At 40.4% G+C, this 26864-nt stretch overlaps 1 long non-coding RNA gene across 4 annotated transcripts in view; it reads left to right on the top strand.

Moving 5' to 3' along the window:
• Positions 1-26864, top strand: part of LOC120100714 (uncharacterized) — a 71610-nt gene that overhangs the window by 13955 nt on the left and 30791 nt on the right. Inside the window, exon 3 of one of the 4 annotated variants that reach the window (XR_010064097.1) lies at positions 1-26864. This exon is cut by the window's left edge and continues 7377 nt beyond it. The exons of the other annotated variants lie outside the window; for them this stretch is intronic. This is a non-coding gene — a long non-coding RNA (uncharacterized LOC120100714). 4 annotated transcript variants of the gene reach the window in all.

The raw sequence follows: 26864 nt of genomic DNA, 5'->3' as shown, positions 1-26864 counted from the left end.
GATCCCCAAAACCACCACATGGCTGACTGAGTGAAGGGAGGAAATCAGTACTGATCGATGCCATTGTGGGGTTGGGGACAGCACACATGACAGTGTCAGACCTGAAATTTGGGGACACACATTAGTAACACCCATCACCTCTCCAGAGTTTCTAAGTCAATCTTCTTGGTGTTTCCAACTCGATCACATCTGTGACTGTCTTAGAAGTTTGTATGGATAAAGGTATTTTACTACAATGACTTACGAAACAAAATCGGAAAACCTAAGAGTGATGTTTAAATGTTTATCCGTATAATGTTCTCTGTGCCATCATAAAACGCTTAAGAGAAATTCATAATGATACATAAGATGTGATTAGAGTCAGAGCAGGAAGTAGAACTTATATATGATGCTCAGGTTTATATTAAACAAAAATATATAGAAAAATATCTTACTGTGTCTTCCGTATTTACAAAAGCCAGTTTTTGCTGTTACTGTAAACAGGCAATTGCTTGTCTGACTGCATGTGCTAGACCCTGAGAAATCTATAAATCTCCTCACTCACTCATTGTTCTGTTTCTTTTTAACCTTTGCCATGAATGCTGCCATTTACTTTTTAAAAACAGACTGTTATAAACAGGTGACTTGGGCCATCCTTTTGAAAAGAACTATTTAAAAAATGAATTTTCTAAGATAACATTTTGAGAAGTTGATACATAAGCACCACATCTACGTGACTTCTGCTCCTTGCTTCCCCCGACACTTTTGTGCCCCCATCTCTCCCAAATTCATGATCTCTTCTGTAGTTATTTTTGTTATACATATATACATGTACATAGAACCTGCGGAGTCAGTCTATTTAGGAATCCTCATATACACATGTGCCCAGGGCTGAACAGTTGTGATTGGACATCCAATGCAGAAATCATCCCTGGAGAAAGCACATATCTCTCAGTTGACCACACGTAGCTTTTCGTCTAACAGTAAGACTACATGAAATTTCATTTGTACACATTGGCATGTCTACTGGCATTGTCATGCCAGCCTTGGTTAGATAACCATACTATTGAGATTCCATGGGGACATTTTCCCGGTCATGTCTAGGGGACACTATCTAGCAGCAGCCATCTTAAGTTTCTGGACTTCACAAGCATTCTGTCCCATCTTCTGCTGTGTTTCCCTGAGCCCTCAGGGTAGGGTTGCATTGCATGTATGAGTTGGACTTGCTCCCCCACCCCAGTTATTTATTCTCCACCATCTTGGCCATTTATACATTTCTGTAACAGTCCCTATCTGCTGCAGATGGAGGCTTCTTTGATGAGGGGTGACTGCTTCACTTATCTGTGAGTATAAAGATAACTATGTAAAATATAGTTAGAAATTCTACTGGTTTAAGAACACGGCAATAGGCTCTGCTCCCAGGTTGTGGTGGTTTGAACATGCTTGGCCCAAGGAGTGGCATATTAGGGGGTATGGCCTTGTTGGCGTAGATGTGGCTTAGTTGGAGGAAGTGTGTCATTCTGGGGATGAGCAATGAGATCCTCCTCCTAACCATGTGGGAGCTAGTCTTCTCCTGTCTGCCTTTGGATGAAGATGTAGAACTCTCAGCTTCTCTAGTCCCATATATGCCTGGACATCACCATGCTCCTGTCTTGATGATAATAGACTAAATCTTTCAACCTGTAAGCCAGCCCCAACTAAATGTTGTCCTTTATAAGAGTTGTCTTGGTCATGGTGTCTGTTCACAGCAGTAAAACCCTAACTGAGGCACAACTCTATGACTTCATCTACAAACACGTGGCTAAGTTTATAGTATCATGCATGGATTTCCTATTACTGCGTGGGCCTTTAAGACACAGCTGTTGATTAAGCCTAAGATCAAAGTACTACTGCTGTTCCACTGGGGAGATCTTGCCGATCCAGTAATTGTTACGGTTCATAGTTTTCACAGCTGGGCAGGACTACTTCTTCCTCTCCCTTGGCAGATTACATAGCATCTTCTGCTCTGTGTGAATCAGTCCTTAGTCAGGAGTTTCCCAGGACAATTCCAGCTCAATTCCTCCAAGTCCTGTTTCTAAGGGGTGTGGTGTCCTCAGCAGTGTTGTCTTACCTTCAAGTTTTGGAAGGCAACCAAGGGCAATAAAACCTATATTGTTTTAGCATGGTGGCTCTCAACCTTCCTAATGGTACAAACCTTTAGTACATTACGGTTCCTCATGTTGTGGTGACCCCCCAACCACAAAATTATTTGCATTGCTACCTCATAACTGTAATTTTGCTGCTGTTATGGGTTGTAATGTAGATATCTGGTCTTAGGAAACCCCTGTGAAAGGATCATTTGATTCCCAAAGGGTTAAGAAGTACCATTTTAGGACACTCTTGTGTTCTTCCGGCCTTCAACTAAAAGGAAGATTTCTTATGACCTTGGTAGTGGGATTTTTGTCAGTGACTGGCTCTTAGAGGGAGCACCAAAACCCCCGTGTGTCATGCATGTATGTGTGTATGTATATATGTATGTATGTATGTATGAATGAATGAATGTATATGAAACATGTCTGAATATGCACACACATACATGTATGCATGAATGACTATGGACATGCATATATTTATTTTTTCAGTAAGCTTCTAAAATAATGTCTCCCTATAGCTTTTAAGCATCTTTAGTGTTATTGATTTCTTCCTTCTCCCTCTGTAGTGCCCTTCCCCACCCCTTTAAAGGTCTTCCTTTATCCCCATCACCCCTGCACTGTGCCTATCCCCTACTATATATACTAGGCTATACTCTAGATTTGCCTCACCCTCTTTCTTCAAGGTCCCCTTTTTCTGGCTTCCTTGGATACTTCTAGTTTTTCACTCAAATCCCAAGCCTGGAAGCGAGGATCCACAAAGAGAAAACATGCAGCCGTTGCGTTTCTGGGCCTGGCTTACCTCACTTACTACACTATTCACCAGCTTCACTTGTTTACTTGCCAATTGCAGTTTTCTCCACAGCTGCATAGTATTCATTGTTTATATCTACCACATTCTCACTATCCATTCACTAACTGAGAAGCATTTAGGTTGTTTCCATTTCAGATATAGTGAGGAGAGAGGTAGCAGTGAAGATGGCCGAGCATGTGTCTGTGGAAGGTGATGTCAAGTCCTTTGGGCAGATGCCAAGGAGTGACTGAGATGGGTCACACGGTAGACTTGTAGATCTACTTTTAAATATTTGGCAATTCTGCATGCCAATGTCAAAGAGGCTGCACCAGTTTGCAACCCCACCAACACTGAATGAGGGTCCTCTTTTTAAAAAAAAAAAAAAGATTTATTTATTTATTATTTATAAGTACACTGAAGCTGTCTTCAGACACACCAGCAGAGGGCATCAGATCCCATTACAGATGGTTGTGAGCCACCATGTGGTTGCTGGGATTTGAACTCAGGACCTCTGGAAGAGCAGTCAGTGCTCTTAACCACTGAGCCATCTCTCCAGCCCAAATGAGGGTTCTCTTAACCTGCATCCTCAACAATGTTTTTTTTTTTTTCTTGATCTAAGCCATTCTGACTAGGACATTATGAAATCTGAGTAATTTGTATTTCTCTACTCTAGTGTGTATTGCAGGATTAATCTAGTTCAAGTGTCCAATCCAGTGATGTCTCATAACTTCACCGAGTCAGGTAATCATTTAGAACAGGTTTAGAACATTTTATCTTATATTTGAAAAGATTTCCATGGTCTGGTAGGGTGGCACAGCAGGTAAAGATGCCAGCCGCCATGCTTGATACTGAGTTCAATTCCCAGGACCCATGTGGAAGAAGAAAAGAGTCATTTCCCTAAAGCTGTCCCCTGACCTCTGTATGTGCTAGGACACCACCCTTAAACAAATAAAACATAATAAAAAAATTAAAAATATTTTTGCAAGTATGTATTGCACGTTAATCCATGTCTTCCTGCCATCCTTTTTCTCATTCTTTTCCCCTTTTCATTCCCGCTTCTATTTTCATTTTATATAATACATAGTTCATGTAACTATATAAAAGTGAGACACATGATACTTTTCTCCTCACAACCAGCTTAATTCTTTTAATATGATTGTCCCCAGTTCCATCCATTCACCTGCAAATGGCATGACTGCATTTTATGGCAAAGAAGAGCCCATTATACATATTACTATATTATAAGATAGTATAATAGCATTATACGGTAGTAGTATTATACATAGATACTACATTCTCCTTATCCTAATTATGGGTTGGTTCCATAATTAGATATTGTAAATACTGCTACAATAAGCACGGGTGTGCAAGTATGTCTGTGACACGTGGGCTTGGAGTCTTCTGAGCAAATATGAAGTTGTGGTATAGGTTGGTCATGTGGAAGATCTATTTTTAGACTTTTTTTTTGCAAAGGTTCTACATTTTATTACTGGACAAACCATGCCTCCAATTTGGACACGAGCAAGTCTCCAGGTTAAAAATCTTAAACTCCGTCTGGTGGGCTGATAGGTGACCATAATTCAGTTTAAACCCTCGGTCTTCCCATTGTGTGAATCCTTACAGGCCCAGCTTCATTTTCCTACAGTGTCTTCCCTTGGAGTTGTACCAGATTTTGTTACCAGTTTTCACCGGAATCCATTGAGAAGTAGGATGGTTTCGCTTTTGTTTCTGGGCCAGGAATTGCTAGATTCTGAAAGTCTCATGAGAAGACATGGCAAGAAGCCAGACCAGGTATAAGGCACTTGATGGTAGAGAGAAGAAGAAACTATTTTTAGATTTTTTTTTAAAAAAGAAACCTTTAGCTGATTTCCATATTGGCTAGACTTGTTTATTCCCACCAGCAACACATATGAGTTCTCTTTAATGCATGGGTTTATCAGCATTTCTCTTTCAGGCATCGTGGCTGGGAATAAACGGATTCAGATGCCAATGAGATTGAATGTGTGTGTGTGTGTGTGTGTGTGTGTGTGTGTGTGTGTGTGTGTGTGTGTGTGTGTGTGTGTTTATTGGGTGATGGTACTTCATGTTTTGAGAACTGTCTGATCCTTTTATCATCCCTTCTATTGGGCTGCCTGATATATATCCTAGACATTATTCTTATGTTAGATGTCTAACAATCAAAGATTTTTCCCAGTTTTTTAGATTGTCTCCCTACTCATATAATCTCTTAAATCTCATCAAGTCCCATTTGTCCATTGTTGGCCTGGTTGATTTGAGTCCTATTATGAAAGTTCTTGCCTATGGTATATTGTGAAGTATTTTTTTTTCTTTTTCCTGTAAAAATTTGGGAGTTTCAGGTCTTATGTCAATTTCTTTGGTCCATGTAGGGTTGACCTTATGAAATTAGATTGAAGGAATCTAGAATCCATTTTTTTTCCAGCAGCAGTCTTTTCTCTACAATGTCCTTTCCTCCCCCGCCCTCTCTCTGTGTGCATGAGTGCCAACTTTATAAAAAGAGTGAGGTAGCTGTACGTGTGTGGTTTTACGCCAGTATCTTTTGTTGTGTCTCACTGATAAGCATGTCTCTTCTTGTTACTATTATGCCTCTGTAATATAACATATGTAATACCTTTATCCTCCCCTTCCAATGTCTTTTGTGCTTCCAAATGAATTTTAATGTTTCTCTGTTTGTGTGAAGAATAGCACTGTAAACTTGATCGGCTTGTACTGAGCCTGTTGATTGCTTTTTTGTAGGACAGCCATTGTTACAACATTAATTCCTCCAATCCATAAGGATAGGATGTCTTCTCATCATCTAGTGTCTGCTTCAGTTTCTTCCAAGGGTTTAAGGTATTTGTTAGAGGGATCTTTCACTTCCTTGGTTAGACTTATTATAAGGCTTTCCCCCTTGGAAACTGTGAATGAGAAGTTTTCTCCTGATTTCTTTTTTGCTGTGTTTGTTATCAGTATATAGAAAGGTTACTGGTATGTGTATGATTGCTTTAAATCCTGCCCCTTGGCTGAAATTACTTATCCCTTCTAATTTTCCAGTGCAGTTGTCAAGGTCTTGTATACAGAATCACATCCTTTGGAAACAGACGCTTTGGCTTCTTTCTTTCCTATTTGTGTTTCTTAGCCTTTCTTCTCATGTCCGTTGTTCTAGCTAAGATGTCGGCCCTATTGACTAGACTGTGGAAGAGGACTAACCTTCTCTTGTTCCTAGTTTTAGTGGAAATGCTTTTGGCTTTTCTCCACTTTGTACAGTTAGCTACATATAGCCTTTATTATGCTCATACATATTCCTCAACTCCCAGTTTCTTCAGGGCTTTTATAATGAAGAGATGTTGGATATTGTTAAAAGCTTTATCCGCATCTATTGAGATTACTGTAGGCACTATAAATAGAGCTATAAATAGCCCTCTTAGGGCTGCTTTCATCATCTTCTGTAGGCTTTGCATGCTGGGTCTTCATTTTCATCCAGTTCTAGAAAGTATTTTAATTTCCTTCTTGATTTCTTCAGTGACCCATTAATCATTCGCTAATGTTCAGTCTCTCGGGTATGCTGATATTCTATAATTTCTCTTGCTGTTGGTTTGTAGTTTTATTCCATTGTTGTCAGAACTTGAGAAATCACTTCTCTTCCTATGTTTACTAACACTTGTTCTATGCCTTAATGACTAACTTTAGAGAAAGCTCTATGTGCTACAGAGAAGAATGTGTATTCTACAGTGTTTGCATGTAACGTTCTCTATATGTCTGTTAGACTTACTTGATCTATGACATCACTTAATTCAAATGCTTCGTTGTTGGGATGACCAGTTAGTTGGTGAGTGTGGAGCGTTAACATAATCTACTATTTCTGTGTTGGAGTTAATCTGTAGCTTTACATTTAATATTTTTTTATGAATTTGGGTGTGTCTGTATTTGATATATATATATATATGTTTAGTATTATAATGTTCTATTGATGAATTTTTTCCTTCATCAGCACGAGGTGACCTGGTTTAGATCGTTTTTACTTCCTCATATCTATTTACAGCTATCTCTCATTTCTACTCTTAAGCCTACACAGTCAACAATTTAATTTTCAGCTCTAAATGTGCCCTTTCTAGATATTTCATATACATGGAATTATATAGCTTATGTCCAATGATCTCTTGCCTATGACTCTTTTTTGCATTTTATAGCACTTGTTGGTAGATAATTCCTTTTCATTGCTTAAAAAAAAGTCTTCTAATCTGAGAATACACCAGCTTTTGTCTTTCCCTACATGAGATAATTGGCATTTAAATTATTTACAGTTTGGGACTATGAATAGACACCAATTTTTGAAATGAAGAAACTGACTTTAGGAGAGGGTGACTGTAACAGCAGTTGCTGCACAAGCCTTAGAATCTGAGTGTGGATCCCAGCATCCACCTAAAAAGCTGGGTTGGCTGTGGGCATTGTTGTAATCCAGCACTGTGCTGGGCAGGGAGAGGAGGCTCTTTCTGGCTTGCTGGCTGCCAGCCATGTATTCTCAGGTTCAGTGAGACTGACTCAGAGGAATAAGCTGAGGGTGATAGAACTGAACACCTACTCTGGCTTATGAACATATACACATGTGTGCATGTACTTCATACACATACAGAGGGGAGGGGGAGAGAAGGGGAAAGGAGGAGGGGAGAGGAGAGGAGAGGAGAGGAAGAAATTGACTAGCTGGCTCAGCTATTCTCCACAGATTACATACTACCCAACATCAGAGCCAGGGCTTGGATCCAGGTCACTCTTCTCTAAGGCCCAGACACTGTTTTCTTTCTCAATGTGTTTGTTATCAACATATAGAAAGGTCACTGATATTCGTATGCCCCGAGTCTGTGGATCCTTTTGCAGAATATCTAACTTTAACTATTCTAACTTTGTTGGGTTCATTTATTCATTTTTATCTTAGTAACTTTTTTTTACTATGATAAGACACCATGACCAAGGCAACTAACGAAAGAGATCATTTGGGGCTTATAGTTACAGAGGGTGAGAATCCCCAGCCATCACAGCAGGGATCATGGTAGCAGGTAAGCAGGCATGGTGCTGGAGCAGTAGCCGAGAGCTCCTATCTTGATCCAAAAGCAAGGCAGATAGAGGTAAATGGGAATGCTGTGGGCTTTTGAAACATCAAAACCCTATGGCAGTGACACATGTTCTCCAACAAGGCCACACCTCTTGGTCCTTCCCAAAGAGTCCCAAGAACTGAGACCAAGTTTTCAAATACATGAGCCTATAGGAGAGCCATTCTCATTCAAACCACCACAGATTTATTAGATTTTTTGAAAATATGTATAGACTATTTATAACTATAGTTACACTATTGAGCCATTTGTGAATAGATACTTTTTTTTCCAACTTCAATGCCTTTGATTATTTTTCTTGTGACTCTGATTAGAACTTCCAGAGTGATCGTGAAGAGAAGTGTTAAGGAGAGGCATCCTTGCCTTATCCCAGATCTCAGCCAGAGTTCTGTCTTTCACCATCGAGTGGGATGTTTGCTGTAGGTTTTCACATGTGCCTTTTACTTTGTTGAAATAGTTTTCTTAGTCATAGTTTGCTGTGTGTTCTCAGCTACGAAAGGGGGTTTAATTTTGTCAAATTCTCTTCTTCGTCTCTATATTGTTACTGTCCCATGTTGCATTGTTAAAGTTTTGTATTTTGAGTGAGCCTTACATTTGAGAAATAAAATCCGCCAGTGTATGCATCCTTCAATATGCAGCTGATATTGTTTTGCTAATGTTTTGTCAATTGTTTTTTGCATTATTGTTCATATGGCCCACTGGTCGGTAGTTTTCTTTTTTGCTGTCCCTTTGTCAGGCATTGGTCTCTGTGTAACACTAGTATGGTGGCTTGAATGAGAATGGCTCTCCGGGCTTATATATTTAAATACTTGGCTGCAGTTGATGGGACTCCTTAAGAAGGACTAGGAGGTGTGGCTTTTTGGAGAACATGTGTCACTGGGAAAGGGTTTGAGGTTTCAAAAACACATACCAGTCCCATTAATCCTGTCTTCCTTGCTTGTGGATCAAGATGTGAGTTCTCAGTTCCTAAATCTGAGAATCCTGTCTGCCTATTGCCATGTTCTTCTGCTGTGATGGTCATGGACTCTCATCCTCTGTAACTGTAAGCCCCAAATTAAACTTTTCTTTTATAAATTGCATTGGTCATGGTGTCTTACCATCTCAACAACAAAAAAAAATAATTAAGACAACTAAACTCATAGAATGAGTGAGAAAGTGTTCTTTGCTTGCTATTAGCTTTCTAATTATCGAGTAGAAAAATATCAGTAATCCCATAAGCTCTGGTGCTTTCTTTGTTGAGAGATGAATTTATTACTCACTCATTATGCTTACTAGCTATAGGTGTACTTAAACTTTCCATTTTGTAAACTTAGTTTTGGGGAATTTCATACGTGAATATAATTTTTTTTCATCAAAATCATCTCTACTTCCTCCCTCCAACTGTTCTCACCACCCTTTGCCTCTGCTTCTTCCTACCAATGTCTTGAACTCTCTTTCAATATTGGTGTTTGAGTATTTTGTGTTTTGAAACCGGTTCTTTCTAAGTAGTTCTAAGCCTAGGACTATGTAGGCCCAGGCCTCTATGTAGGCCTAGGACTTGCTGTGTAGACTAAGCTGGTCTCAGACTCAGAGGTATGCCTGCCCCTACCTCCTGAGGGCTGAGATTAAAGATGTGCCGCACTGTGTCTGGCCCATGCACTCTCTTAAATCCCACTGAGAACGTGTAGTGTTTTCAGTATGTGCATGGATGAAGGACTATGCCCTGGTACATGGACAGTCTATCGGGGACCACATCTAAACAAACTAATCCTGCCTCCCCCAGCATTCACCAACAGCTCCTCAGCCATTGGTAAGACTTCATGAGGTCCTACCCCAACTGTGATAAAATTTCATGCAGTTTGATCCCGTTTACGTCCTGCATGTGCATGTAGTCACAGCTGCTGTGAGTTATACACATAACATCTCTATCATGTCAGAAAAGACCATTTCATAGCGGTCCTCCACTAACTCTCAGTCTCACAATCTTTCCAGCCCCTTTTCTATGATGATCCTTGACCCTTAGAGGAAGGAAGTGGGATATAGATGTCCTTCTTAAGGGTAACCACCTCGTAGTCTTTTATTCTCTGTGCTTCGACTAGGCTTCTGTATTGTTAGCCTCTACTTCTAAATGAAGGTTCTCTAATGAAGGCCGAGAGCTGCACTCATCTATGTGTATAAAGGTAAGTGTTTGGGGAGCAGTGCAACACAATGTCTGTTCAGCAGAATAATAGTAGTTGGTGCCCCCTTAGAGCCTATGGCCCACTCAGTACTGTAAACAGTACTCTTAAAGTTATTGTAAGTTCCATAGCCTCAGCAGAAAAATCTGTTCCCTTTCTGATTTTGGTAGTTTGAGTTTCTCCATTTTTCAGTGTATGTGAATATCTACTAATGTTATTAATATTAAAAAGGCAAATTTTAGATTCGATGATCTTTCCTTATTCTTTTTCTATCATCTAGCCAGGTAACCTCCTCCAGCAGCTTCACACATCCTAATTCTGATGATCTTTTCCCATTTCAGTCATTTTTGTACACTTCGTCATTTTGTTTCAATCTAGGTATCTTTTTACTATTACTTGTTTTTTTGTTTTATTTGTTGGTTTTGCAAAATGATTGTGCACTTCATGTTTCAGTGATCAGCCTGGTATATAAATCTAAGATCCATGGTCACTTTCTAATTTTCCCCAGATATGCAATAATCTTTAAAATGTTCTCATTTTAAAAAATATTTTTCATTAGTTCTTTGAGGATTTTACACAATGTGTTTTGATCATATACATTCTCTCCTCTAACCCCTCCCAGATATTTTCCCACCTCCCTACCTCCCCAACTCTTTGTCTCTCACTTTAAAACAAAGTTAAGCCCGGTTTAGTTGCCCAACTCCTCCTGTGAGTGGGGCCTGCCGCAGAGTATGGTCACTGTAGTGCCACACCACTGACGAAAACTGACTTTCCCTCTCCCAGAAGTAATCAAATGCCAATAAGTCCTCTGCTCAGGGTGAGACATTGTCTTCCCTCACCCCTTCCACGCACAGAGTTTTTATCTGGCTTGAGCTCGCTCAGGTCCTGTACATCCAGTTACAACCATGAGTTCATATGTACAACGGCCCTGCTGTGTTTGGAAACACTATCTCCTTGAAGGGATTCCCAGCCTCTGGCTCTTGCAATCTTTCTGCCTCCTCTTGTGCATAGTTTCTGAGCATTGAGGGGAGACATGTGATACAGACATGCCAAAGGGCTGAATAGCCTGTAGTCTCTTATTCCCTGAATGCTGGCCAGTTGTAGGTCTCTACTAACTATTGCAAAAGGAAGAGTCTCTAATGAGGGCTGAGTGGCCGCTGTACTATGGACATAGCAATAAGTCATTAGGAGTCATTAGTTGGTATGTCCATTTAGCAGAATAATAGTAGCAGATTGTCCCCTAAGGCCTATGAACTATCCAGCCACATACTCCAGATCTCCTAAAAATACTCCTTGGTTTTCTTTTAAGGAGAGAGAGGGAGGGAGAGAGAGAGAGAGAGAGAACACTAGATCTCAAAGTGTGTGTCATGGAAATCACTTCAATTGGAAAGGAAAAGTCTTGCAACAGGATGGGAAGACAGAAGTGTTCACCCACTTTTTTATCTGCACCCCTGTATGGAGAGGCAATATCAGTGACCAGAGCATACATCTTCCATCTTTAGGAGGAAATATCCAGAAGAGCCCTTTCACTCATACTGGCCTCAGCAAAGCTAAGTTAACGCTGCTACAGGAGTGTGCCGTGCTCCAGGCATGGCTGCCATGGCCTGAACTTCCTGGGCAACACTGGCACTAGCAGTTCAGGCCTTCCACAGACTCCTGGTTCCAAAATGTAAGGTCCGCTGTATAGGTGTCTGGATGGAGACACCCTCCCAAGGGCTTCCTAGTCTGCCTTTATCCCCCATTCTCTCTGTCTTGGTGTGACAAAAATGCACTTAGTGAAATTTGAAAATCTAGGTCACTCGCCTGATCCCAGGGTTGCTCCCACCTCTAGGTATTTCCAGTTATTGAGCCGTCTCTTTTCCCGTTAAATTGGAGCTGATCTAAGACCAGACTTAGTTACAAAAGATCTTGTAACCTATTTTTCTATTCAACATGGTGAATACAGGAATGCTGTCTCAAGCAGGAAGGGTACCATTCTTAGAAGTTGAGTACATTTGATGATGACTGTTCTCTGACTTGGATCCATAGAGATCATGAAATTCAAATTTACAGACACATCAACTCCTTCAACTAGATCTCAAGTAGAATAGTCTCTGTGTTTCTCTATCTGTCCCCTTATCTCTATGTAACTTATATAATATATAATATGTAATGTGTAATATATATAATCACATATAAATGGTTTTGAAGAGATTTTTCTGATATGTTCCTTTCTAATTTACTGTTCTTATGTGCAACAAAGGAGAACCAACTATTTGAGGCTATTGAATGGTGAGATGTGTGCTAACAGGGTCACCACAGATAATCTAAGAGCCTTATTTAGAAAAAAAAAATCACACTGAAAACAATAAAAGTGAATGAAGGTGGACTTTTAAGGTCCTCTTTCAGGCCAGCAAAATGGCTCAGTGGGTAAAGACAGCACCAGGCCTGATGACCTAAATTCAATACCCGGGCCCCATGTGCCATGTGGTGGAGAGAACCAAGTCGTCCAAGTTGTCACCATGTCGCATGTGTGTGTACATAGAAGACAAATGTAATTAAGATGTTAAGATGTCTATCTCTAAAACTTTTCTTTGTTGTCTTATTTATGGATCCCTTGTCATCAGTACTTGGTCTGCACATCCTCAGCTCTTCCTTGTCTTCCAAAGATTTTCCTCTTCTTTAGCTAATTGAGCTTTCATTTTCTCTCCTCAGCTCAGGGTTTTTCTTGCAGAAAAAAAAAGCCATGATGTTTAGAGAATTGAAACATTTGTAGGCTTACTGTGGACCATCTCTTACTGCCGATGTGCAATTTGTGGGTTAGAGACACGATGGTGGTGGTGATGATGATGAAGACTACGACGATGACAATGACAATGACAATGACGATGATAAACAAAAAGCCCGCTTAATGGAGTCTTGAGAAGCCTGTTCCAATTCATACACGAAACCCAGGTGAGAGAGGCTTCCTAGCAGGCTGGCTTCTGGGAGCTCGGCAGATGGACTAAAGAGGAGAAGGTTCTAGCTAGTATGGGAAGATTGCTCTTATGTGGAGTGGTGAGGTTTTGAAGAGATTTTTCTGGTATTTCACTTCCTGGTTTGCTGATGTGGTATTCAGGGAAGCTGCCAAGTATTTGGGGTTATCTGGCATGGGGGAGATATGTCCTAACAGAGTTCCCATGATGCCTTATGTATTAGGTTAAGCAAACAGATGTTATCAGAGGTGTGTAACTTGGTTTTCTCACTTACCAAACCTGTAAGAACCTGATCATTTAAAAAAAAAAAGAAAGAAAGAAAAGAAAGAACAAAAAAACATTAAGTCCCCTGGACAGTATCTACAGGGCTCATCAAAGCAACGTATTTTCTTCTCAAGTGAAAATGCCATGGGTTTGTTTGTTTCACTCTAAGAGTGAGGGTTTCAATGTCAACCCTATAATGATATGGAGCAACTAGCCATCTTGAAGAAGCTATTTGAAATTTAATTTTCTCCCCCTAAAATATGTATCTGGGAAAGGGTTACACTCTAAGATTTTGAGGAATGTGTGCAACTCAATCTCTAAACGATCCGGCCGACTTTAATGCTGTTTGCAGCGAGCGAGATTGCCATCTTCCCCTTGTCTGGGTTAACATTAATTCAGGAATACCCAAGGCTCCTAGCCATAGGAATGCCCTTGGTGCCAAGGAGTTCAACACAGCCTGGGCCTGGCACACTATTCCCCAGGCAGAACTGTTGACCAATTCAGCTACTGTTGGCATGTAGTTTGCCAAGTACTAGATAGGACATAATTATGAGTGTTATAGTCCCCCACCTCTAAAGACATATACAATACATACAAACCCACAAAATCATCCAGCTAGATTCATTTTACAAGACTTGTGCTTCCCAGTGTCTACATTTCAGAGCTCTGGCACCTGACAGAAAATGATTTTGTATTCATAGAATCTTTACATATCATGTATCTTATGCCTACTTTCAAGGTCTCACTTATTTACATAAAGATATAAGTATATAGCATAGGGAATAAACACATGCAAGTTCCTTAAAGCTGTCCCTTCAAAGTTAAAAGCTACATGATATTTTAAAAGATATAGATACAAGACTTGGGTTATTGCATGTACAATAATTGTGCATTGATTTTTTGAAGTCACCATGGTGGAAGAACCGGAAGTCCACTGATCGATCTGATAGGCTGAATGACTTATTTCCATGACTTTGGAGCAATTACTACCACCTATGACAAGTCTCGGTGTGCCCTGATTTTCATGGACCCTCTAAGCAGGCAAACCCTTCCGCCTTCTGGAATTTTAAAGTAGCCGAGCCATCAGTCACCCAGCTGCCTCTCAGTCTTAGCATTGGCAGTTCTTGTCTGCACGACTTCTGCTTTTCAGACCAGTTCTTTTCTAACAGATAAAGTATCTCTTGATGGCGAATCTATATCTTAGAAAGAGAGGTTCTTTTCCCTGTCCTGTATGGACAGGCAACAACTATATGGCCTGAGGGAAAGTTTTGATCGGCAAGGTTGGTGCTCTTAAATTCAAACCCATCATTTGCGGATACTGCTAATATTCTACGTACGCAATCCAACAGCACTGTTTTATTTTCTGCCTGGTCTTCTGATGCATTTGATTTCTCCGTCACAGCTTTGTGTTAAGTAAAAGCCTACCTCATCAACTCAGTTGGTCTGCCAGCAGCTCATGTCTGCCCAAGTAACAGTCAGTCAGTTTAATACTCCCTAAGGGCTACCCCAAGGTCTCTGGGCCATTCTTTTGTAGGGAGACAGAAACTGCCTTTCTTGATTTTCTTTTCACCCTGGCTCTCTTGACGTCTCTGAGTCTAAATGGTGAGTGTTACTTTGTGGTGCTTTCATTGGTAAGTCTAGCATTTCCTCTCCCTTGAATCTTGACCCTTTTTCTGAGAGTTTATTTCTCTAGGACCCTGAATCCTTCCTAGAGACAAGAGTGTGTTTAAAACCCCGAACAAAAGAGATAGCACGCTTACCTCAGACCAAGATGGGAGGGAGGTGATCCAGTGAGCAGAGGCTGCCCCAGATACAGCCACATGTTTCTCAGGACATCACACCTGCCTCATGTCAGCCTGTTCATTGCAACTGGGACACCTCCGATGTTACTCTTAACAACACTAGACCTACTACCATCTTCTGCTATGGCAAAGCAGAAGCCACCTAAGCTCTGTCCTTTTGGGTCTTTATATTTTTTTCTCTTGCAACCAAAGGGTACCAGGTCAGGGTCTAACTGCTAGATCCACTTAGTACCAAATGTTCTCCTCTGTCTTCCAGTTAAATCCTCCCTGCCCCGGTATGTCATCCCACTTGGGTGGTGGCCACCACAATGGTTTCAACGTAGAATAGATGCAGGGGAAGCTTGTTGCTTTAGGGAATCCAGTTACTCTCTCAGTTCTAAAATAAAACCCAGCGGATGTTTGTCAGGGACTCGGCACTTAACTCTTCAAAGGGAGGAAGGAAGCTTAAGTGTTATTTACATACCTGTAGCTGGCACAGGCAGAAATTTAGGCTTTTGGGATAAGCAGTAGTCTAGGGGAATTCTGAGGGAGAGACAATCAAGGAAATTGCAGCCCTTTGGGCTCCAACAGAAGCATCAATTAGAGGAGGTTGAGAAGAAGAGAATGCCTATTGTCCAGGCAAGGGTTGGGGGAACTTCCTAAGTAATTTAGACCAGAGCAAGGTTGTATTTGGAGGTGCGTTGAATTCTTTCAAGGATTAAGATACGGTGGGTGCTGCCAAATATGTTATTACTAAGGATATTGTAATTTTTCACCTATTCAAAATGCTCTGTGTGAGAATTTAAAAATGTGAGAATTTAGTGTAGAGAGTGTTTGAAAAAAGATCACTGAGTTCTTTCTGTGATGATCTGAAACTATTGCTGCTGTCTAAATGGAATTGTCTGGACTCTCAAAACTGGATTCTGGCTGCGTTAGAGAATTTGTGCCTGATAATAGTGTGTGTGTGTGTGTGTGTGTCTGTGGGCTTTTCACCTCCTACTATGAGTTTTAAATCTGTATTTCAAAATCAGAAAAAGGAAACCCAATCCTGAGGGTCCCCTTCCTGGCATATATTTCTGCTGCAGGCAGATTGAGAGCATTAAAACAGACTTTTCACAAATGAAGAGACATGGAGCGTTTCAGCCCATGACAGGACACTTCATCTGTTGCCTAGGCAACTGCAGATTTCTGGCTCTTGGGCTGGCTGCCTGAGGAGTGTCTCAGAGCCCCAACCTTGTCTGCTGTCAGTCACTGTCAGACGGAGCACAAAGACACTGGTAGTGAATTCACAGTCTCTTAGCTTTCCACAAACAATGAGACAAGCCATGAATTATCCAGCAAAACCAAGCAGGGACTCTGAGGACTGAGTATACATACAGTACCTGCTCTGGTTTGTATGTATTTATCTCCTCCAAACAATTTGTGTTGGCAGCTTAATCCACGGGACAGTAGCTTTTTGGGAAGGTAGCCCTTTGGGAGGTGTTTAGGTTCTGAGCACTTTGCCCTCATGAACAGATTTAAGGGGCTCTTCGTTCGTCTTTTCTCCTATGTAAGGACAGTTTTCCTCTCTTCTGGAGGATACAGCTATAAGGTACCATATTGGAACCAGAGATGAAATAGTCTACCAGTGACTTCAACTTAGACATCCCAGTCTCCACGAACTGTGAAAGAACTCTGACCTTTATAAATTACCCACGCATTCACATTCTGTGCTAGAAAACATACAACAGACTAAGTCATAATCAGCCATGAGTTTGAACGTACACAACAGAATTTCATCAAAAATGTAAATGGTATATACCTAGCCTAAATAGGTCTAAAAATTATGGGCAGATGACCCAACAATCAAACTCATATGTTACCAAACGAACCGATAATATATGTACCTTATGAAGTTTTGCACACAAAAGTTTACGATAGCCTTTACCAAAAATGTTCCTCAGTAGATGGATGGATAGACTGTGATGCATCCAGACAATGTCGGCAAAGGAGCTGTCTGGGAGAGAACTCTCTCAGAAGAGTACTTGCCTAGAATGCAGAACGTCCTGGCTTCAATCCCCACCTCCACATAAAACCCATTGTGCATGTAATCTCAGCATTTATAGACGGAGGTGAAAGGATCCCAAATTCAATGGCATCCTTGAACACTGAGCTTAAGCAAACCTAGTATCCAGGAGACCTTGTCTCTGGGGGGGGGGGGGGGGGGAGCACTACGAAGCATAAAATGTTATGAAATCTCAAGCGTGCATTACAAGCACTACAAGATAGAAGTCGTCTGAAAAGCTGTGATCTACGCGATCTCAACTTTCTGATGTGCCGGAAAAAGTCCGGCTGTGAGGACGGACCACAAACTATTCAGTGGTGGCCAGAATAGGAGCAAAAGGTAAATAGATAAAGCCCAGAAGATTTTAGGGCAGCCAAATGATTCTCATCATATTATAATGGTGGATATAGTCCATTAGACATCTGTTCAAAGCCCAGAGAATGTACACCACGGAGACTGGTCTCTGTCATAAACTGTGGGCTTTTCATGACAGTGATTTGCCAGTGACAGGTCACTGATTTTAGGCAATGGACTCCAGCGTAGGATGCTAACCATAGGGGAGGCGGAGTGTGTGTGAAGAAAGGGTTTGTGCGTGACTCGGTAGTCTCTGCTTGGTTTTGATTTGAATCTAGAACTGGGAAATAAAGTGTATTTTAAAATCGTGAGCAGGAAACTCAAGCCAATACTATGTAAAGATAACTAATTGAACGATGTTACAATGGTGGCTTCGTGTCACTCACTGCACATTTGTCTAGCCCCATGGGATCTACGACACCACCAATGACTGGACTTATGCTAGCATATCATTCGCAATAAACAGACTTTTATGGGATGTTGATAGTAGAGGAGACGTGGAAAGTTATGCAGACATGTTTTGGAGCTCAGATCTGAGGTGAATCTCAAGCTCCTCCGAAAGCATAATTTCTTCAAGTTTATTTTCTTTTTATTGATGTATTTGTCTGTCTGTCTGTCTGTGTGTATGTATGTATGCATGCATGCATGTGTACATGTGTATGGGTGCCTCTAGAGGCCAGGAGTCAGAACCCCCAGAGCTGGAGATAGAGCAAGTCGTAAGCCACCTAATGTGTGTGCTGAGAACTGAGACCTGTCACCCTGCAAGCACTTTCAACAGCTGGAGTCAGGTCTTCAGCCCCACCCAAGCCTAACTGTTAAAAAAATAAAATCGTTCAGGCTTTGTAAAGGGAGACAGGCCAGTTCAAAGGGCTTTACACAAGACTACTTGGGAAAGTTGCATTACTCTGTGGTACAGTGAGCAAAGAAACGGAGTGGCTATAAATGACTCCAAGTGCATTTCTAATGCCGATAAGGGCCTCCAACTGCCTGCCTGGGTGAGAAAATAATTTGGTTTGCTCTAGCTGGGATGCTGGTAATGCTGGAGCTGACTGTGTTTCTTGTTTGCATTTGGAAATGAAATGTGGAAACACGCTGAGATTTGTAAAGGTTACAGAAGAGAGAATATGGCCTGAAGAAAGGTGATGTTTTGTATAACGATCTAATTAATGCATATATCTCTCCATCTCGGGCCCCCTGCCTTGGGGCAGGAAACCTTAACCTCCCCCAAGTCTTCTCAGAGCCCAGACACTGGGGAATGTTGCATAACCACTGAAGGGGCAGCTACAACTACTGCTATTTTGTTTCAAGCCCTCCCCTTCTCTTTCTTAGTCTGGTTTTTGCAACTACTGCTGTTGCCGGAGGAACAAAAAGTATCAAAAGAGCTACGAGGTAGTTTTGTGACAAAGCCCTCTTGCTAACCTTGGAATTCCAACTGTCCAAAGCCGGCAGCCACACCTTGTTACCAGGTAGCCTTCTTGTCCCCGCCCAGATGGTCAGTCCGTATCTGTGCCTCTGATCTTGACCTTGAAAAATCAAGTACGACCTTTTTATGAAGTCCATGTTGCAAACAGGAAACTGCTGTCTTGAAAAAGCTAGACCAACAGGATTCAAAGTTCAAGTCTACCACTTACTAGCTGGGAGACCTTAAGTAAGCTATTTAGGATCTGTTTAAAAAAAAAAGAATATTGCTACTTAGCTCATCGTGAGTTGTGGGAATTAAATGATGCAATCTCTGTGAAATGCTTGGGACACTGTACGCTCTAAGATTGGCTTCCTAGGCTGTTGGCTTGCTGGCTTCCTCTAGTTTCGTCCTAGGTTTGGGTAGCTCATGACTTGATGTAATACACTTGGGAATGGGAAACACTGAGCCACATGACAAGGAACAACATATTCACAAGGAACGCTGGTATTACATTTCAATTTCATAACACAACTGAAAAAACAAAGCTAGCAAATTTTTTTTTTTGTTTTTTGGTTTTTTTTTTTTTTTTAAAGACAGTTTCGGTGACAAAAATACCACCAACTCAACAAAAACCTCTCCAGAACCAACACTTGGCTTTACCAATCCTGCTGTCCTACGCATGTTTACCCTAAGAGGGCAAGATGTTTTAAGGGATAAAAAAAAAATCTGTTCAATAATTTTGAAAACATGACAATGGGCGTGATAAACCCTATTATGTTAAGGATGAGAAAAGCTTGGTGTCTCTTGGTTCTCCAACTGTGCCTTCTTTTTGGTTCATAAAGAGAATGTGTTATCCTCTACCAGTTTCCTGTTTGCACTCTTGAGGTCAGGGCTGTGCCTGGACATGCTTGTGAACTGGCTTTGGGCCTGATGGGCCACTCAGTGGGAATTGTGGCTTTTGCATCTCTTCCAATAAGCTTTGCTCACCAGTCAAGGAAACAGTTGTTCTTGGACTATGATCCATGAGTTTAGGGATACAGGAACAATATGGATTTGAGTGACATTTCTGTTGGCCAATGAAGCTTTCATCGTTATTGTGGTATTAGGTGTTTCATTGAGCTCCAAGCCACTATTGAAATACTCTTGCTTGAAAAATATTTTGCTCTATTAACCATTGTGGAATAATGGCTTTTAATGTGTTTGAAGTTGATTAATGCTCTTATAGAAATCTATAGCGAGGCATAAGACAATACATGGCCATGCTTTACAGAAATGTGTTTATGAACACATATGGAATTACCTCTCCCAGCGATAGCTAAGAGAACTGACTATCTTGATAGATATCTCTGTATCTTCTCTGCTCAATATGGTAGCCACTAGCTACATGTAGATATTGTATGTGTAAGTTAAATTTTATTTACTGTATTTAAATTTAAACAGCAACCATGTGGTGAATGGCTGCCCTACAGGATAGGGCAAGTTTAAAACATAATGAAAAGTCACTTAAACTCTCTGGATCTCATTTCGCAATGTGCTATGTGTTTGAATTTGACCATTGAGTTTCTCAACCTCAGTTGTATAATGAATTCACTCAGGGGTCATTGGAAAATGCTGATACTTAAGCACATCCTCCCAGTGTTGTTAATTTGGCATTGATATTTTTATTAGCTTATTGACTTGTTTATTTTGAACGTGGGGAGATACACACACACACACACACACACACACACACACATCCCACAGGCTGTGTGTGGAAGACAGAGGCAACTTTTGGGAATTAAGTCTCTCCTTATATCATGTAGTTCCTGAGGACCAAACTCAAGTTGTCAGACCAGGTGGCAGGATCTTTTCCCGCTAGGCCATCTTGCCAACCTGAAATAGATATATTTTTAGGGCTACAGACAATAGGACAGTCAAGGTTGGGCACTAGAACTGAACTGAATTCTCTCTAAGCTTCTAGCTCTGTATTTCATTATAAAATATGCTCAATTTAAAACACATAGAGTACTTGTTTTTTAATCCTGTAATAGAAAATTACATAGTGGTTTAAAAAATGTAGAGGCGTCCCTGAAACACACTTGAAACAATTATTTGGAAGCATTAGACTGGGTTGACTTGATATACTCCTCATAGGAGATTTTCCGTGTCGTTATAAATCACGAGTTTAAGCTAGGAACAAGGAAAAGGCTGTGTGTGTATACTTGTTTTGGAATCTGATTACAGCCTTGTATCAAAGCTTGGCCATCTGCCCAAGGACCTGCATGGGGTGACCTCACTGAGTAACCCAAGCTGTAAGTTTATGAAGCTCTCAGTGGGAGGTCTTTGGACGACCAGTTTGGAGCAACACACTATTGCTGAGTTTGTATCTTCCCTGGGATTAGAGAAACAAAGTCTTTGGCCAAGGCATTCTGTCTCAAAGCTACCACAGAAATGGGTCCAGGGAGAATTGGGAGAATTGGAAAGTTTGTTCCTAGAACATCTAGGGTTTCAGGCAAATGGGCATTTCTCTTAGCTCCGAATGGCACAGTGTTAAGTGAAATCATTTTAATTTTTTTGTTTTTTTTTTAGTCTGACTAATTATAATATATATGTTTGTTTGTTTGTTTGTGGACCTTCACTAATTACACACCATTTTCATTGTCGAACGAAGAACTATGCATACAAAATGTTGATCATAAAGGAGGTATTACAGGTTGTTTTAATTACCATCACACAGAGTCTATATATAACTCAATGTCATACTTCTTTGAATATCTTATGGGAGAGATGATTTCACAAACAAATAAATCTCACTAAGAAAATGCTGTTGTCGTCTGTTCACAAGAATAGATGAGAGTCTGTTGTGTGACTTTTACAGGGGAGATATAAAGAAGGCATAATTTCTAGAAATAGGGTACTGAAAAATCAGAGAAGTGATACCATCCAGGTCCAACTTAGAAAACCAATGAATTTATTGATGTTATTTATTTATAGGTGTATGGGTGACTCAGGCAGCTGCATCATTGAATGATCTTATTTAATCTGGGTAATGAAACATTAAGGCTTTACCCATGAGTCCTATCCTATCCCCATTCAGCTTTTCAATATATATATATATATATATATATATATATATATATATATATATATATATATAACTGGTGGCCAGGAGGGAGTGCAGTTAGATTGGAGTAAGTTTCTGGTGATGGCCTCTTCCTTTCATGATGGTGTCAACAGTCCCATTATAGTCACTACAAGCTAGCTCTCCCTGTATCACTCTGCTTACCTTGTTACCGTAAATTTAGGTTCTATGATGGCCAGTGTCACTGGCCAGATTCAAAGAGCTCTATCCCAACAGACCCTACCTCATACTGGTGCATAACTCACTTCCAAGAATGTTACAGTTATAAATGTGAATGGCAGAACTTTTGGACAAATTCTTGGATGGAAGGTATTCTCTATCTCTTAAGTTATGGAAATGAGACAAAAACAGCAGCAGGATGGTCTTCACAAGACTAAAAAAAAGTTTATGCATTAAAATAGCAAAAGTAAAGAGAAATATGGATGTGGAATATATATTTCCCAACCATAGTTTTTTAAAAAAGAAAGAGTTCTTACAAAACAGTAAGAACAAAGAAGAAAAAAAGAAAGCAAAAGAAAAAGAGAAAAGTAAAAAAATAAAACCCAAACACTGCTAACCAACTCTTCACAGAAGATACTGAACCTGTCACCAAAAATGCAAAAAAGGATGCCCACCTTCTCTAGTAATCAGGTAAATAAGATTTAAAAATAACACAATATCTAAAACCACAAAAGGGTATCGGAAAGTATAAAAACCAGTTCAAAGCATTGACAAGGAAATGGACAAAAGAAACAATCGAGCATTGTTAATGGGAGGGAAACTGGCATAGCCCTTTAGAGAGCAACTTGACAATATGCAGGAAAGCAGGTGGTGTGCATAGCCACCTCCCGGCATGGCTCCTACATTAGTCTTTGTATGTGCTTGAAGGTTGATATTTCTTCAAGTAGCCGTAGACTTGTTCCTTCTAAAAACAAAATGTTGAAAATATTACTGCAATTAATTGGGAAAATGGTAGGTGAGCTGTGGCTAATGGTTCGTGAGCTGGGCCCGCTCATGTCAATATAGCTCATCATAGTGATGAATGAGAAGGGAGGTGAGGTGATTAGCTTTTCAGTACAAAGTGAGCATTGTAGATACTGAGACCACCCTCTCCTGGGCCTTCTCTCTTGAAGATAAGGCAAGATGCCCCTGGTTACATTAGCTTTATGACAGGAACATGGACTGGGGTGTACAGAGTTTCAAGTTCATTTGAAATGATTCCTCAAGCACTGTGTCTCCACAAGTGATCATTACACAGAGAGTTTATGTTGTGGTAATTTGTTACCCCAGTAAGCCCGAAAAAAAAAAAACCACACAACCCAGTTAATATATTTATAAGCTATATGCCTAGAGTGGGCAGATCTATCACTATACTAATTTACTCCCCAGCTATGAGATCCTTTTTGACTTGCAGTTTCTTTAGGCCATGTGGTTCTACTCCATCTTCCTTCTACCTCATCTTCCTCAGTTCTCCTCTCTCTCTTCTTCCTTCTCTGAGACCTTCAGTCCCACCTTTCCCTTCCACTGCCCAATCATGGGCTCTAGTCTTTATTTGACCAGTCAAAATGGGGAGAAGGTTCAGTGATATCACCTGAGTATGTGATCCACTCCTTATGGTGGGCAGCTTCTCTTGAGGAAGTAGAATTAACATCAAAATACAAACATCACCAGGGCAACCGCAACAAGTTTGGATGCTTAAAATGTTTTATCAAGAAGCAAAAGGCAGTACATTGACTAGTCCCCACAGAATAGCTAATGACACGATTTTAGAGATTAAGGACAGGAAACTATATAAAGTCCCAACTTGAGGGACTTTATAAACTTTACTAAACAATATAACATAGTTATTGAGTTTTCATGGCTTGTGGGTATGAGTCTCAGGCCCAGACTCAGCTGCACAGGAAACTGTAATAAAGATTCACATCTTTTCTAAGTCCCTTTCTGGCCCCAGTCCATGGTGAGGAAGAACAAGGAAGCTTGTTTTGGGTGCTGAGAGTCCTGGAAATCCCATCTGACTCTACTCTCTTAGCTGACCTGATGTTGTTGACCCCTTCCAATGTGCCTTTCCACCTGGATGGCTCTCTACACTCTTCCCCTGCTGTCCTATAGATCAGAAATCCTTCTGGCTAGTGTAGGCCTGTACTAGCCAGGCAGAGGTAGGGCAGGAAGCATTAGTAGCTATTTCAAAAGCATTGCTCTCTCATAAACTTCTCTTCCCTATGCAGCTTCAATCTATACAGGAAATGAGCATGGAGGATTTGTGGGGTGAGGAGTTTGGGGAGATATAGCTGCTTAGGTAAATCTGGCCAGAATTATAGCTATCTGACTAATCATTATTAAAGCACTTCCTTTATTTTTGAGATGGACAGAGTCTTACTATGTAGCTCTGCCTGGCCTGGAACTCACTATGTAGACCAGCCTAACCTCCAACACACAGGGATCTGCCGAGCTCTGTTTCAGAATAATGGGATCGAAGGTGTGTGAATCACTGTGCCAAGCCATAGCAGCAAAGTCAAAGCCAAAGCCAAACCAAACAAACAACAAACAAACAAAACCTCCACTTACTTTAAAAAGAAAGAGCCATCTTCTTGAGAGAACAAGACCGGAAGATGGAAATTCAAGGTCTGTCTGGGCCAATCTAGATAACTTAAAGAGATCAAGTCTGAAAATAAAAAATATGAGGGCTGGGGATATAAGCACAATTGCCTAGCATGTGTGAGGTCCTGTGTTCACTTCTCAGTAGAGGGAAGGGAGTAGGAAAGGAAGGAGGGAAGATGGGAAGAAAGGAAGAAAGGAAGGAGGTAAGAAAGGAAGAAGGGAAGAAGCGAGACAGGGAAGTAGATTGATTTAAAAAAAAAAGTAGTTCAAGGGTTGGCAGGGTGGTTCAGTGGGTAAAGGAAGGTAAAGTAGTTGCCACCAAGCATGATGATCTGAGTTTGATCCCAGGATCTACATGGTGGGAAGAGAGAATGGACTCTTGAGAGTTCCATGTCACACGCACATACCTTTCAGCTGTGTGAACACATACTTGCTCACACACACAACAGATATAAGTAAATGTAAATTCTAAAACATAAATTTTCAAACATTTTGTTGCTGTCAAGGCAACATATGCAAACTAAATAATAAATGCTTTGGGAAGTAGATACAGAAAGAGTTTTCAGGGTTATACTTCCAACTATTGAGCTTTCAAAATTGAATCCAGGACCTCCTACACACTAGACAAGTGTTCTGCTACTGAGCTGTATCTCTGGCCCTCTTTTTACTTTAAGAATGAATAGCATTAAGTTGTCTTTTTTTTAGAAGTCCCTGTTTAGTCAGAGGTAAGAGGTGGCATCTCTACACAGACCTACACAAGGTTTAATGGTGTCTGAAGCCTAGAGAGTTCTGTTTCTTACTAGATCTCAACTTGGCTATTCCTAACTCAAAGGGCAGAACCAAGTTTGCTTTGAAAAGTCTGGGATCTATTCAGGGGACCATGGGTACTGCTGATCCAACCTAAGTCCTGATATCTTCAAATTTTACGAAATTTAGTTTTGTTTTTCAAGACAGGGTTTTTCTATGTGGCCCTGGCTGTCCTAGAATTTGCTTTGTAGACCAGACTGGCCTTGAACTCAGAGATCCACTTACCTTTGCCTCCTGAATGCTGGGACTAAAGGTGTGTACCATCGCACCCAGTTTGAGATTAATGTTTTAAGATTCAATCAAAGAGGGGTCTTTGAAGAACAAATGCCTGGTGTTGGGGTAGCAGTGACTGAAACACATTCCCAATTAGTCAATGATTCTGCAGCTATTGTCTCCAGATCAGCAGCTCTTGGGAAACTGATGACATTAAAATTCTTCAGCTCCTTCTGCTTCTGTTGAAAAGGATGCTGTGTTTGATTGTGGTCCGAAGCTTTGAAGCACTACTTGGCATCTCCTTCCTTGGAGGTCTCACTGTTTAAACATAACAGATTTGATAGCTTGTTGGTAAGGTGAGGTCCAGCTTGTCTCCACTAGGTCATCTTCATGTGAATCCGGTGGTTATACGGTTTTGTTCTAGGGATATTTCATTTTTTTAATAACGGTTTTAGCTGACATTCATGGAGAGAATAAATCCTTAGAACTGTGCCACTAGTGAAAGGAAATCCTGTCTAGATTATGTTTCTTTAAAAAGCTGTGTCACACCATCCTTTGGGCCCTCTGCTGGAAAAGTAGAATCAAGTCTCAAATAATGCCTTTTAAATTGTATCCTCTAGTATTATAGATGTAGGACAGTACTGTATCATACCTCTGTGGATGTAAAATAGCTTTTACCTGCTTTATGATACGTAGTAGGGACCGTGCTTTATCAGAGCTGTTTTTAATGATGTTGCTCAGAATGTTTTCTTTCCAGATGATGATTGAGAAGCTAATTTAAAAAAAAATGGTGCCAGGTTAAAAAAAAATGTGATGGCACTCCATTTAAAAATTCATGAAATATAGGATAATCACTCTGAAATTTTGTCTTTTCTGAACAAATGTTTTTTGTTATAGGAAGAATTGTAGATAGAAGCATAAATGTAATATGTGTGATATATGTTTTTGTTATATTTAAACATATATATATATATATGTATTCCAGTAAAGGTTTATATGCAAAAAAAAAGAAGGTATATTGATAGAATTTTGTGATTTAAAAATACATTGGAGTTTGTACTTCATGTAAGCCAAGGATTGTTGTTCCATCCATGTTAATCCATGGTCTTAAATATTGTTTTACAGTAATTTAAAATAATATTTAAAATAAATATTTGGTATTTAAAAAAAAAAAAGGAAGCCAAA

The sequence above is a fragment of the Rattus norvegicus genome, chromosome 2, assembly GCF_036323735.1.
Source record: "Rattus norvegicus strain BN/NHsdMcwi chromosome 2, GRCr8, whole genome shotgun sequence".
Classification (NCBI taxonomy): Eukaryota; Metazoa; Chordata; class Mammalia; order Rodentia; family Muridae; genus Rattus; species Rattus norvegicus.
This window is presented reverse-complemented; position numbering and strand designations above follow the sequence as displayed.